General features: G+C 38.3%; 1 protein-coding gene across 9 annotated transcripts in view; it reads right to left on the bottom strand.

Annotated features, from left to right (window-relative positions):
• kmt5b (lysine methyltransferase 5B) overlaps positions 1-8,185 on the bottom strand; it is a 58,548-nt gene extending 50,363 nt beyond the window's left edge. For 2 of the 9 annotated variants that reach the window (XM_059975895.1, XM_059975904.1), the window contains exon 1: positions 7,480-7,701. The gene's annotated coding sequence lies outside the window, so the exon portion shown is untranslated. The other 7 variants (XM_059975901.1, XM_059975897.1, XM_059975899.1 and 4 more) reach the window with 7 other exon arrangements.
• Positions 8,186-14,194: the final 6,009 nt, after the last annotated feature.

Raw genomic sequence — 14,194 nt, 5'->3', positions numbered from 1 at the left:
AAGGCACACTACAATAAGAGGAAAAAATCACAAGGCAGAGGCTAATCTCAAATGGAAAGAAACTGCAAATAAGTGACCTATAGCCATGGAGTTCTTGTGCATTAAACTCAAATAGTTAGCTATATAGGTGCAAGATTCAGACAGACATGTTATCCTTTATTGCTAAGGGAATAGAGTTTAAAAATATTGTGATGAATAAACAGGGTCTGAATAAGGCTGCAACCGGAGTACTGTGTGCACCAATGGGACCCTCACATTTAAGAAAGGATCTACTAGTATTAGAAGCAGTTTAAAAGAGATTCATTAAATTAATTCTTCGGATGAGTGGGTTGATTTAGCTTGAATAACTAAATCATTAGACACATAATCAATGAGCATTGATCATATCAAAAGACAGCATAACAAGCTAGATTTTGAAAAATTTCCACGCGTGGAGGGGGTCACGAAGAAGCAGTCAGTCTTTTAAAATAGAGATTCATAGTAATTTATTCTTAGAGAGAGTGTAAGAAATTACTGAAATTCTTTACTCTGGAGGATTATGGTGACTAAATCCCTGAAGGTATACAAACAGAAGATGGACAAATTTTTGAAAGATCTGGGAATTGAATGCTATATCAAACTGGCACAATTGCCACTCCAGGGAAAACAACCCAGTTTGCCCAGTCTGCTCTTATGCATATACCATCAAATCCAGGACAAATCCTGGTAAACTTCATCTGCACCCTCCCTATAATGGGGCAAACAATTGAATGCAATACTTCAAATGCAGTCAAACCAGAGTCCAATAAATGGTGCAATACAACTTGACTTTTGAAGTCAGTGCTTCAACTAATCAAGGCAAGCATGCTAAATGCCTTATTTACTACCTTATCAACCTGTGTAGCCACTTTCAGGGTGCTATGTTTTACTCAAAATGTCTGTACATTTACATTTGGCATCCCAAAATTCAACACTTCACACCTGGACAGATTAAGTCCATTTAATCTGATGGGAACTAGAGCAGCAGGTCAGGTAGTAGAGTGGAATGGTGTGGAGAAAGATGTTGTTAAACCTACATACAAAAATCAGGCATCAGAAGGTTGAGCACTGTGGGGCTAGTGTTCTGAGCTACACACATTTGACCACAAGTAGTAATGCAGGAAAGGCAGATGAGCTTAAAGCATGGATCAGCATGTGGAATTATTACATGGTAGTCATTAGTGAGACTTGGAGCAACAGGACTGGCAGCTCAGTGTTCAGTGCTCAGTGTTCCGGGGTTCCATTGTTTTATTAGTGATAAGAGTGAAAGGGATTAAAAAAGGAAGGGTGGCATTACTAATCAAGGAAAATACCATAGCAGTTCTCAGTCAGGACAGACTGGAGAGCTCATCTACTGAGGCTTTACGGGTAGAACTGAGGAATGAGAAAGGCATGACCATGTTAATGTTATTATATTATAAACCACCGAACAGTCCGCAGGATTTAGAGGGGCAAATTTGGAGAGAAATCGTAGACTGTCGCAAGAAACACGTTGTGATAGTGGGTGATTTTAACTTACCACATATTGACTGGGACTCGCATATGTAAAAAGGCTGGGAGGGAAAGAGTTTGTCAAATGTGTTCAGGAAAGTTTCCTTAATCAGTACACAGAAGTCCCAACTTGATACAGTGTGATACTGGATCTCCAATTAGGTAACGAGACAGGACAGATGACAGAAGTTTATGTTAAGGAACACTTTGCATCTAGTGATCATAATGCTGTTAGAGTTTCATGGTAATTATGGAAAAGGATAGGTCTGGTTCTCAGATTGAAATTCTAAATTGGAGAAAAAACAATTTTGATGGCATCAGAAAGGATCTGGCAAGTCCGGCTTGGGAATATTGCGTACAGTTTTGGTCACCTACCTACAGGAAAGATACAAGATTGAAAGAGTGCAGAGAAAATTTATAATGATGTTGCTGTGAGTTATAGGGAAAAATTGAATACGTTAGGACTTCAATCCATAAAACTCAGATAACTGAGCGGCAATTTGATCAAGGTATACAAAATTATCAAGGGTATAAATAGTTTAAATGCACACAGGATATCCCCCAGAGGTAAGGTGAGACGCCAACTACAAGATCATAAGTTAAGGGTGAAAGGTGAAATGTTTAAGGGGAGCTTCATCACAGAGAGTGGTGAGAGTGTGGAATGAGCTGCCAGTGCAAGTAGCGGATGTTGGGTTGATTTTGGAGAAACTTGGATGGGAAAAGTATGGAGAGCTATGGTCCAGCTGCAGGTAGATGGGACTAAGCAGATCAATGTTTCAGCACAGACCAGATGAGTGGAAGGGTCTGTTTTTGTGCCATAGTGTTCTATGACTCCATATGCCAATTTTTCACCCAAATCTATAACTGAGATTCCTAGCGCAGGATTTCATAAAGGTTAACTTGCAGGTCCCCAGTAACATGAGTCTAAGGTTAAGGAAGGCAAATGTAATGTTAGCATTCATTTCGAGAGGACTAGAATATAAAAGCGAAGACGTAATACTGAGGCTATAAGATTATAAGAAATTGGTTAGACCACATTTGGAGTATTGCGAGCAGTTTTGGACCCCTTATCTAAGAAAGGATGTGCTGGCTATGGAGATGGTCCAAAGGAGGTTCAAAAGCAAGATCTCAGGAATGAAAAAGTTAAAAGTATGAGGAGCATTTGATAGCTTTGGTACTGCACTCGTTAGAATTCTGAATAATGAGGAGGGATCTCATTGAAACCTATCAAATATTGAAAGGCCTAGATAGAGTAGATGTGGACAGGACGTTTCCTACCGTGGAGGAGTCTCAGACCAGAGGGTACAAACTCTACAGAAAATATCCCTTTAGAACTAAGATGAAGAGTAATTTCTTTAGTCATTGGTGGTATATCTGTAGAATTCATTGCCACAGACAGATGTGGAGGCCAAATTATTTGGTACATTTAAAGTGGAGGTTGATAGCTTCTTGATCAGTAAGGGTGTCAAAGGTTATAGGGAGAAGGCAAGAGAATGGGGTTGAGAGGGATAATAAACTACTGGTGTTTAAAAAACAAGGTCACAAGTTTATTTTAAGTTTCCCATTCACACCTTAATCTATTCCTCTCATAATGTTATATACTTTTATCAAGTTAACCCTTATTCCCTGACACTCCAGAAGAAATAATCAACTTTGTCCAATCTCTCCTAATAGGTAATACTCTCCAATCCAGGGAACATCTTAGTGTACCTCTTCTGTACCTTCCCCTAAAGCCCACATAGCCTTCCTGTAGTGTGGCAACCAGAACCGCACATAATATTCCAAATACAGTCAGAAACTTTATACAGCAACATGACTTCCCAACTTTTATACTCAAAGCCCCAACTAATATTGCCACATGTACCAGACACTGTCATAATCACTTTATTGTGTAGCCACTTTGAGAGAACAATAGGTTTGCACTTCAAAATTCCTAAGCACTTACTGTCATTTACTGTATACTTTCTTTTTGCATTTCACTTCTCAAAATGCAACACCTCTGAATTAAACTCCATCCTAGATTTAGACCATCTAGTATTACCAAACATCTTGACAGGGAGTAGTCTTATAGTGCCATGATATGTTTCTGCCGCCGGTCACTGCCGACCAAAGAATGAAAAAAATCTAAGGGAGCATTTTTTTAAAACTGCAAACAATTAGTCCAGGAAAGTTTATTTTCTATAGCCAGCCATATTTTATCATACAAACACTTGCTATAATTCTTTCCATCCAATGAATAATCACTCTAACAGTATCCGTAATTGAACTTCTGGAACAGATACAGTATAGTGATTCATAAATACAATGAAAAAATTAGCTTAAAAATGCTCTAAAATATACAGGAGAATTTGCTTACAGTCAGATCTCATTCTAACCTGGGGAGCAGCTGCAACTGTTTTGGGTGCTGGTACCAGTCAGGGCATTAGTGATGATTCCCCTGCTCCTCTGTGAACTGGCACCTCTGGATCTTTTATTGCTTCCTGGGAGAGCAAGCAGATCTTTGCTTGAAATCTTATCCAAAAGACTCCTACAATACTGCATTGAAGTATAAATTGAGATTATAGTTTGCACGTTTCTGAAGCAACATACGGAAGGGTAGATGGTGGTAATAAAGTGAAGACCAGCAATGGTCAATAAGACAATACATGTCATACATGTGCTGCAAGAACGTATTACACACAAATTTGGTGCCTTTTTAATTTTGTTGCTACATGCAAATACATATTTTGTTGGGAGTTTCAAGAGCATATAAAGGAGTAGGTTTTAAGTGAAAAATGTAACTGGTATGTTTAAGATTATTAACTGACATTGTCTTTGAAACAAGTATATATTGAAGTTGAATGTGCATAATTTCTGTCATTAATGTTTGGCAAGTTTAATGTATTTTCAACATGTTACTGTGATGTTCTAAAATAGTTTCTAAAAACAAATCAAGATTTCTTCAGTTAATGGCCCTAATCTTGATAATAAGTACAATTTCCTGTTCTCAAATTTATGAAATATTATTCTATACCATCCATGAGAACATTTATCCTAAAACAGTACAAATGATCAGTTATCAAATGTACTGTTTAAACACACACCTGTTGCTGTTTCTACAGTTAAATATATTGTAGAGCAAAATTAAATGGCAAGATTTTATGGAAATTAAAATGAGTAAAGATAATTTCTGGCAAAAATAAATAACTGATTTAGCAAATTAAAGACATAAACAATAAAATGATAGATCATTCAACACCTTAGGATTGTTCAGCCATTTACCAAGATCATTTTTAATCTATTTGCCTTAATTCTACATCCCTGTATTTTCTTTACTTGTCTAAAATCTAATTGATCTGCACATTTTGTACTATACACATGCACTGTGGGCAAACAGCATTGAATTTGCATTGTTCCAACAAGATACTATCTCTGTAGCACTGTATGAGGGAGAAAAGTTTACTAAGGATTTGGGAAAACCACTGGTTTTTTTATTTTGAATGTCATTCATCTCTGCAGATGAAGAAATCTTAACTACCAACCTTAACATTTGATCTGAAAGTCAGCAACACAGATAATACAATAATACACACTTACAATACTTCCATCAAATGCATCTTTTGTTACATTACCAAGTTTAATTTACTGGCAGATGCTGGCAATTTATTTGATTAATACATTAGTTTGCTGGGACAACTATTATTTTAAATATCAATTGAAATGCCAGACAGATTTAAATCACTATCCAACTCTTGTATAAAGTATTTTCAGTGCAGAATCATTAACCATTTCACTGCCGGGTCAGCCAGGGTGCTATTAACTGTGCAAATATTCAAAATATTTTGCAGCCAACAAAAAAATGTCAGAGGGAAACAAGTTGCTGAAACATATTCAAAAAAATTCCACAGAAAGATAGAGAAGGACCCAATAAACTATTCTAGCCAGGACACCCCTGTTCCTGTTGTTCAAGCAGAGACATAGGTCATTTACCTGCAACTGTGCAGGGAACACCAGAAAACAATCCCTCGGGACTGTACTACAGTTTTAGCACAGATTAAGAATTCAAACATCTAAAGTGAGTGAACAACTTCTGTAATCTAAATTGTGCTACTGTTATAAACAAACTTCATTCCCCAGGTCTAAGAGGACATAGGTAAAAGGAGAGTCGGTCATTTCATCCATAACATTACTATCAAGAAAGATAATTGCTTCCCTACATCACGAGTATTCTTTAAAAAGTTACTTAACCCTCCCAAAAACAGTGTCACATATTATTTCCTGCAGAATTCCAATTTTTTTTTATCACTGTCAACTTGTGCCTTTTAACCTGTAGTATTAGTTTTGTATGGACCTTTCAACTACAAGGATGAAAATATTATAAATGAAAACAAAACTTGCCCTAGAGGCAAATTCCAAATTATAAATTAACCAATTACTGAAATTAAGTATAGGTCTCAGGCTTCAAATATACACTTTTTTTGAAAATGATGCTTTCCAATTACATAAATAGTTAAATAGTGAAGCAATACACACATGCTACATTTCATTGTCAAAAATATTTTCTTTTAACCATATGAAGCCATCATAATATTTACACCTCTTAAGCACTTAACCCAGGCATTGCAAAATAAAATGTAGACATTAAGCAAGTTTTCCTTCAAAGTTAGGCAAATCCTCCGAATATTAACTCTGCATACCCAGTCACCAGGACCACCTCCATACTTGGCTCTTACAAAGTCATCAACCTCCTTCAAAATTGACGCAGAAATGGCTCGAGGCAGATAGAATACTGTTAAGATTTTTAAGACAGGGGAGGAAAGTTAAAAGGCATCGTGAGGGGCACTTTATTTTATACGTAGTATGGGGTAGGTACCTGGAATGCGTTACCAGGGATAGCAGCTTAGTGAAATGAAAGAGGCTTTTAGATAGACACAGGAATGTGAGGTGAATGGGAGGGACATGAACGATACACAGAAAGAGAACGTTTAAAACAAAATGGAATCAAGAACGACACAACATCGTGAGCTGAATGCCCTGTCGAGTGCTGTAGCGCTCGATGTTCGAATAATTGGGATAGGAAAGTAAGTCCTACTTCTCAAACATAATCCAGTTATTGCCATAGTTCTTAAAAAAATGTGAAGGAAATAGCCTTCTTACATTCACATGTGCCCAACCACTGCAAAGAAAAATTCTTTGCAAAACATCGCAAATCAGACTAGCGACATGTTTAATAGAATAATTTCTTACCCTTGACCTCAAGCACGAAAGTCAAACGTCAGGACTGCCTGAGTTTACAGCCTTTTAATCTATCACCTACTATCTTTCACTGCCCCCTTCCGACCGAATGGAAAAGGAAACCTAAACAACAAAACCTGAAGGCTAGATTATGTACAGCTAGTCGAAAGAAACACTGGGACGAAGAGGGCGATTAAACCCGCATCACCACAGTCCACACAGTCGCAACGACAAAAAAAGGGGATACATTTAAATACGAAAAAGCTTACACCACTAGATTGTCAGCATTTAATCCTATTCTCCCCAAAGACACGGTTCCTTTCTCCTCCAGCTGGCGGCGTGTGCGATTATTTTAGGACCGACTCGTCTCTTTAAATCACCAATATTAAAAAGATACCAGAAATACAAACATACAGCTGTCAACAATACCAAATCCTACATCCATCCAGGGACCAAAACAGAGAATGGATTTTAAAAAGCTCCCGAATACAATTACAGTGAAAGCAGGCGATAAAAGTGAAGATAAAGCCGGTTCCATTTTGTGCGCTTGGAAAGGAAAAAGAGAAATGTTCAGGCCGAAAGTAAAGCCTCGACACAAACCCATCCCCATGACACTGGATGCCAGCTCTCTGTTCTTCCCCAGCCACCACCTGAAAATCATTCTCACTCGTTCGCGAAGAAGCGAAAACAATTACAAGGAAGAAATGGCTTATCTATAAAGAGAGACGAGCCCAGCAACCATTTCTCACACCTTACCCAACTTCTCTGCTTTTCGCGGCCGCAGGGGTGGAACCATAAATACAGAAACGCAGAGTCGTCCTTTATTCTCTTTGTTTTAATTTAAACTCGCTTGTTTTTTTTAGTTTATTAGTTTGCCTGACTTCTCAGGGCGAGCCGGGGATCCCAGTCCCAATTTCTGGGACAATTTCTAGAAAATTAACATTAAAATTCAACATGGCGGCGGGCGGGCGGGCGAACAGCGGCTCCCGCGGCACGCAGCAAATAGTCCGCCGCCGCCGCCGCCGCCGCCGCCGCCTGCCCCGACCATCGCCCGAGCCACGCCGAGCCTCCCCAGCCCAACCTCTCCCGCTTCCCGGAAAAAATAAAATAACGTACGGAAAACCTGGACCTCCGCTTGATATTTTCAACCAGGGCGCGTCTTCCCCCCCCCCAAAAAAAAGATAATCGTAAATTTAAATCCCCTATTTCCCAACTGCGGATGTACACAGAAATTAGTTCCTCCATCTCCCCACCTCTGCAAACAATTCATTTCCCTTTAACATCGCCCGATCGTGACAAGATAGCCGGGTTCACGCTCCAGCTCCCCTCGCTGCAAATTAATGCCACTTGTGAAAAAAACAATAAGACTCTAATTCAAAGACCTTTGCGGCGTCCTCTCTCAGTTGCATCATGTTGCCGGGAAGCCAATAAGGTGTCGATATTATCTCCTTTAAGGGTTGTTCGTGGGTTTATTCCCCACCCTGCCCCTCCTTCTTCACCCCTCCCCAGAAGCAACTGTTGTTTTGTACTGTTGAAAAGTAGATTTAAACCCCCAAGCAGCAGTTGGAACATGGATGTGTTTAGAGTAACAATACAGTATTATTGTCTATTAGAAACGTCAAGCTGCCTTTATCATTAAAATATGAAATAAAACATTTCACAATCACTTTTAAATCTACTTTTGTAGGTTATACACCTAGTCACCGGAATTACTTGACACTTAACAAAAAAGGAACTTGGAGGGTTGTAGGGTGGCTTTACTGTATTTACTCAAAATATTTCATCTCACAAGGCTGGATGAGTTATTTGATATTAAAATATATATTCCGATTACATTTGGTTTCTAAAGTTTCTAACAGTTAATAATTAATTTCAATTATATTTTCCATGTGATCTGGCTGTGTCCTGAACTCACTCAATATTGATGATGAAGTCGATCAAGAGCAACAACTAAAAATATTTTTGGAAAATTGAACCTAATATATATCTGGCTCAGACATTCATATAGTGGTTTAGGTGACTTGTGTTCATTACAAGCTGATATGATAAACAGTGTTTTAAAAATTCTTTTGGGGGATTAGAGACACAGAAAATAGGAACAGGAAAAGACCATTTTCTCCTTGAGTGTGTTTTTCAATATGATCATGGTTGATCTACTATCTCAATATTTTCTTGTGCTCTTCCCATAATTCTTCATGTTTAGAAAGGATTAAATTTACAACTGAAATAAGACCAAATATTGAGTGTCTTTTACTTTCAGTTGCTGACTTAAGCATACAGAAATTATTAATGATAGTAAGTTATTATTTAAGGCACAAAAATAATTACTTGAACATGTTTTCCTTTTGCTCTTAGGTATATAACACACAGAAGTTGAAAAGACTTAGACTTCCAAGTATATTCCATTGCTACTTATAAGCTAAGTACATGCAAAAACAAGCTAAGATGTTCTTGAGCACCCTGGAAGAATATGAAATAGATCTGGAATTATTACTTTTAATCACTTCTCAAGAATGTGGGGTTTTTTTTGGTGGCAGATTTTGATGCTGTATTCCAAGGGTTGCAATAAAGAATACATTTCTTCTGACATTTTTTTCACTGATGTTCAACATTCCACAAGTTTTGCTAATTTATGCACCAATTAGATACATTTCGTGTCAGACTTAAGGAATTCAGTGTTTCCAGTCTGTAACATAAATGAAAAAGATTTATGAATAACTAATTACACTTTCCAGGATTTTCAAAAATGCTTTGCTAGAGTATCATACCATATATTTAAGAGAACAGAACAAGTGGAATGGTGGGGGGGGGGGGGGGGGAGAGATGAAGGGTAGAAACAAGGTTATCTACAAAACAAGAAGCAAGAGCTTTGGAAAGCAATAATTCATGTTAGCAGATGATGACAAGTCCACAAGGATTGCTGCCATCACTTCTGTTATTCAGCATTTATACTCATGATTTAAACCTGAGATCAGAAGTACATTAAGTTTGCAATTGGCACCTAGTGGGATAAATACAGACAAACTGCAAGATTGATATGAAAAAATTGTAGTAATAAACACATAATTGGAAAATGAACTTTAATAGTGATAGATGCAAGATACAACTATTTTTTGTCAATTAATAAGGAGATCATAATCTCCCTGGAAAATTATTGTTTAAGTGGGAAGTTAAAGCAGAGACATTGGAGTACAGAGAAAAACAGATCCCTAAAAATGCAGGTTAAAATAGCAAGGAAAAAAAAAAGCACTGGCGATATTGAGTAATGGAATTGAAAAGAATGAAGTTATTTTACATTTGTATAGAATTGGGCTACATTTGGAAACTTATGTATGGTTCTGTTCTCTGTTATTAAAGAAAAGACATAACACTTTGAAAATGATACCAAAGTGGTTTACTCAAATAACACCAGAAATTATACCTCTCAAGAATAATCAACAAGCTAAGATTTCTTTGTCTTAAAAAAGACCAAGGGTTGAGCCAACAGTGGTCAATTCATCATCAAAGGGTTTAAGTGGTAAAGACATACCTGTTGCTGACAGGACAAGAGCCAGGAGCCAATAAAACAACATCGTCCGGAATAATCAAATGGGGGAGTCAGAAAATACATCTTTACTCAGCAAGTTACAATAGGAACTAGAAAAACATATGAAGGAGAAAAGTAGAAGGAAAGTATATTGATCAAGTTGCATGAATGTGCTTAAACACAGCAATTTCCATACTACAAATATGCAGTGGTTGTGAAAGCCGATTTACAGATTTTTATTTTACTTTTGCATTTATGGAATGTGGGCATTGTTGGCAAGTTCACCATTTATTGACCATTCCTTCTGGCACTGAGAAGGTGCAGGTGGCAAACTACCTTCTTAAACTGCGGCACTACTTTTTTGATTGGGAGTTCCAGGATTTAGACTCACCCAATTTGAATGAAGGAGTGGTGATATATTTCAATATTTGGCTGGTTGTAACTTGGAGAATATGCAAGAGATAATGTTTCTACTTTCTGCTGTTCGTAGAGGCAGAGATAACAGTTTTGATGAAGGTTATCTAAGTAGAAGCAAGCAACTGCAAGGCATTTATCCAAGGGAGTAGAAAGTGCTGAAATAGATGGTGGTAATCCTTCACAAAGTCATGAGGTGAGATGTTCCCAATAAGATGTGCAATCTCTCACCTGATCTTTACCCATAGTACTTACTCAGCTGAGCTTTTTATTTATACACTTGTTTTTCTAACAATATTGAAGGTCATTCAATCTATGCCTCAGAACAATGCTGTCACTCCCATTCCCCACATACTATAGAATAGCTTATGTTGATTGTTGCTCATAAATTCCTCCCAATTTTTCTTCTACTCTCATACAATTTACAGAAATTAAACCATCAGTGTTTGAACATGAGAGGAACTGGAGCACCCAGGGGCACTTATATGATCACAGGGAGCATATGCATATTTCACACAGACAGCACCAGGGCTTTGAGATAGTAGCAATAGACGATGTACCATCATACTCTCTTAGATTTAAAGGTGTAAGCATCTTCCAGGGACATTCCCATTCCTTCCAAACCTTCTCTCCTTCATTCCTTATTTTCCTGCAAATTATTTTCTCTTTAAAGTACACATTATCTCCACTTTGTTTCAAATTTCCATTCAACTGCATTTAGAAGTAAATTATAGTAATCAATTAATCTAACAATTCGTCTGATACCTGACAATCCTCAGAATGTCAACGGTGGCTGACTTGAGAATAGTAATTGCCATTGCCAAGGATATAGGTGGCCAGATTGTCCCTTGTTGGAAATGGTCACTGCCTGGCATTTGTATAACACATACTCTATGTTACCTACAACCATCAGCTCTTACCTGAATTATTTCTAGACTTGCTAAGTAAAGACATGGACTATTTCTTTCCCTAAAGAGTTTCAAATCAACTTCAGCATTGTGTACTAAGTAGTAAACTTCCCACTTCTAATCTGATATTAGAGGAAATACCATTGATAATGGTATGGAGGCAGGGGTGGAGCTACAGAACAGGATTGAAGCAAGCTTAGAATCGGAATCAGGTTTATTATCACTGGCATGTGACGTGAAATTTCTTAACTTAGCAGCAGCAGTTCAATGCAATACATAATCTAACAAAGAAAAAAATAAAATAAAAATAATAATAAATCAACAAAGCAATTATGTATATTGAATAGATTTTTTTAAATGTGCAAAAGCAGAAATGCTGTATATTTTTTTAAAAAGTGAGGTGGTGTCCAAAGATTCAATGTCCATTTAGGAATCAGATGACAGAGGGGAAGAAGCTGTTCCTGAATTGCTCAGCGTGTGCCTTCGGGCTTCTGTACCTCCTACCTGATGGTAACAGTGAGAAAAGGGCATGCCCTGTGTGGTTAAGGTCCATAATAATGGATGCTGCCTTTCTGAGACACCACTCCCTGAAGATGCCCTGAGTACTTTGTAGGCTGGTACCCAAGATGGAGGTAATTAGATTTTCAACCTTATGCAGCTTCTTTCGGTCCTGTGCAGTAGCCCCCACCTCCCCCCCCCCCATACCAGACAGTGATGCAGCCTGTCAGAATGCTCTTCACAGTACAACTATAGAAGTTTTTGAGTGTATTTGTTGACATGCCAAATCACTTCAAACTCCTAATAAAGTATAGCCACTTTCTTACCTTCTTTATAACTACGTCAATATGTTGGGACCAGATTAGATCCTCAGAGATCTTGACACCCAGGAACTTGAAGCTGCTCACTCTCTCCACTTCTGATCCCTCTGTGAGGACTGGTATGTGTTTCCTTGCCTTACCCTTCCTTAAGTCTCCAATCAGCGTAATTGTCTTACTGTTGTTGAGCGCCAGGTTGTTGCTGTGGCACCACTCCACCAGCATATCTCACTCCTGTACACCCTCTTGTCACCACCCGAGATTCTACCAATAATGGTTGTATCATCAATAAATTTATCGATGGTATTTGAGCTATGCCTATATACACAGTCACGTGTATATAGAGGGTAGAGCAGTGGGCTAAGCACACACCCCTGAGGTGCGCCAGTGTTGATCATCAGTGAGGAGGATATGTTATCACCAATCCGCACAGACTGTGGTCTTCCAGTTAGGAAGACGAGGATCCAATTGCAGAGGGAGGTACGGAGGCCCAGGTTCTGCAACTTCTCAATCAGGATTGTGGGAATGATGGCATTAAATTATGAGCTATAGTCGATGAACAGCATCTTGACATAGGTGTTTGTGTTATCCAGGTGGCTTAAAGCCCTGTGGAGAACCATTGAGATTGTGTCTGCTGTTGACCTATTGTGGAAATAGGCAAATTGCAATGGGTTCAGGTCCTTGCTGAGGCAGGAGTTCAGTCTAGTCATGACCAACCTCTTAAAGCATTTCATCACTGTCAATGTGAATGCTACCAGGTGATATTCATTAAGGCAGCCCACATTTGTAAAATTAGTCAGCTCCATCATGGGCACTAGCCGTCATAGTATCCAGGAGCAGTGCTTCAAAAAGGCAGCATCCATCATTAAGGACCCCCACCACCCAGGACATGCCCTCTTCTCATTGCTACCATCAGGAAGGAGGTACAGAAGCCTACAGGAACATACTCAATGATTCAGGAACAGCTTCTTCCCCTCTGACATACAATTTCAGAATGGACGTTTAACCTATGAACACTACCTCACTATTTTTTAAAATTTCCTCATTTCCTTTTTTTGCACTGCTACTTTATTTCAAATATATATATATATAGTTACTACAATTCAGTTTTCTTTTTTCTTCTCTATTGTCACGTATTGCATTGTACTGCTGCCATAAGCTAACAAATTTCAAGGCATGTGCCAGTGATATTAAACCTGATTCTGATTTTCTGATATAAAGCAGCTAGATAATTGCCTTAGACAGAGAACTTGGACCTCCAACAACCAGAACCATCTTCCTTTGTGTCAGTTACAACTCCAACCAGTGGAGAGCTTTCCCCTTAATTCCACTTTTACTAAAGCTATTTGATTCTACTCTCAGACGACTCTCGCTTGATGTCGAGGGTGGTCACTACTCCACAATCCAGCTCTTCTGTCTATATTTTATTAGAGTTCTGGTGAAACCCAACAGGATGCAGTAAGCAGGTTATCAGAGGTTAAGTCCTTCTTGATATCACAGTCAACTGCACCTTCTATTGCTTAACTGGAATATCTTAGTCCTGTTTCCTCTGAACAGGAACAATTTTCCAGTCAGATAGATGCCAGTGTCGTAACTCTGACCAAACAGCTTGGATAGTGGTACAACTGGTTCTGCAGAAACAGTTCTCAGTACAGCAGCTAGGACATTGTCAGGTGCCATGATCTTTGCTGTTTCAAGTGTTCTAAGCTATTTCAAAGTTCAGATAAAATTAATTATCAGAGTACATACATGTTATCACATACAACCCTGAGATTCTTCTTTCTCTGTGAGAATAATTAGCAAATCCA

The sequence above is a fragment of the Hypanus sabinus genome, chromosome 7, assembly GCF_030144855.1.
Source record: "Hypanus sabinus isolate sHypSab1 chromosome 7, sHypSab1.hap1, whole genome shotgun sequence".
NCBI lineage: Eukaryota > Metazoa > Chordata > Chondrichthyes > Myliobatiformes > Dasyatidae > Hypanus > Hypanus sabinus.
Note: the sequence above shows the minus strand (reverse complement) of the source record. Positions and strands in the feature narration are given on the sequence as shown.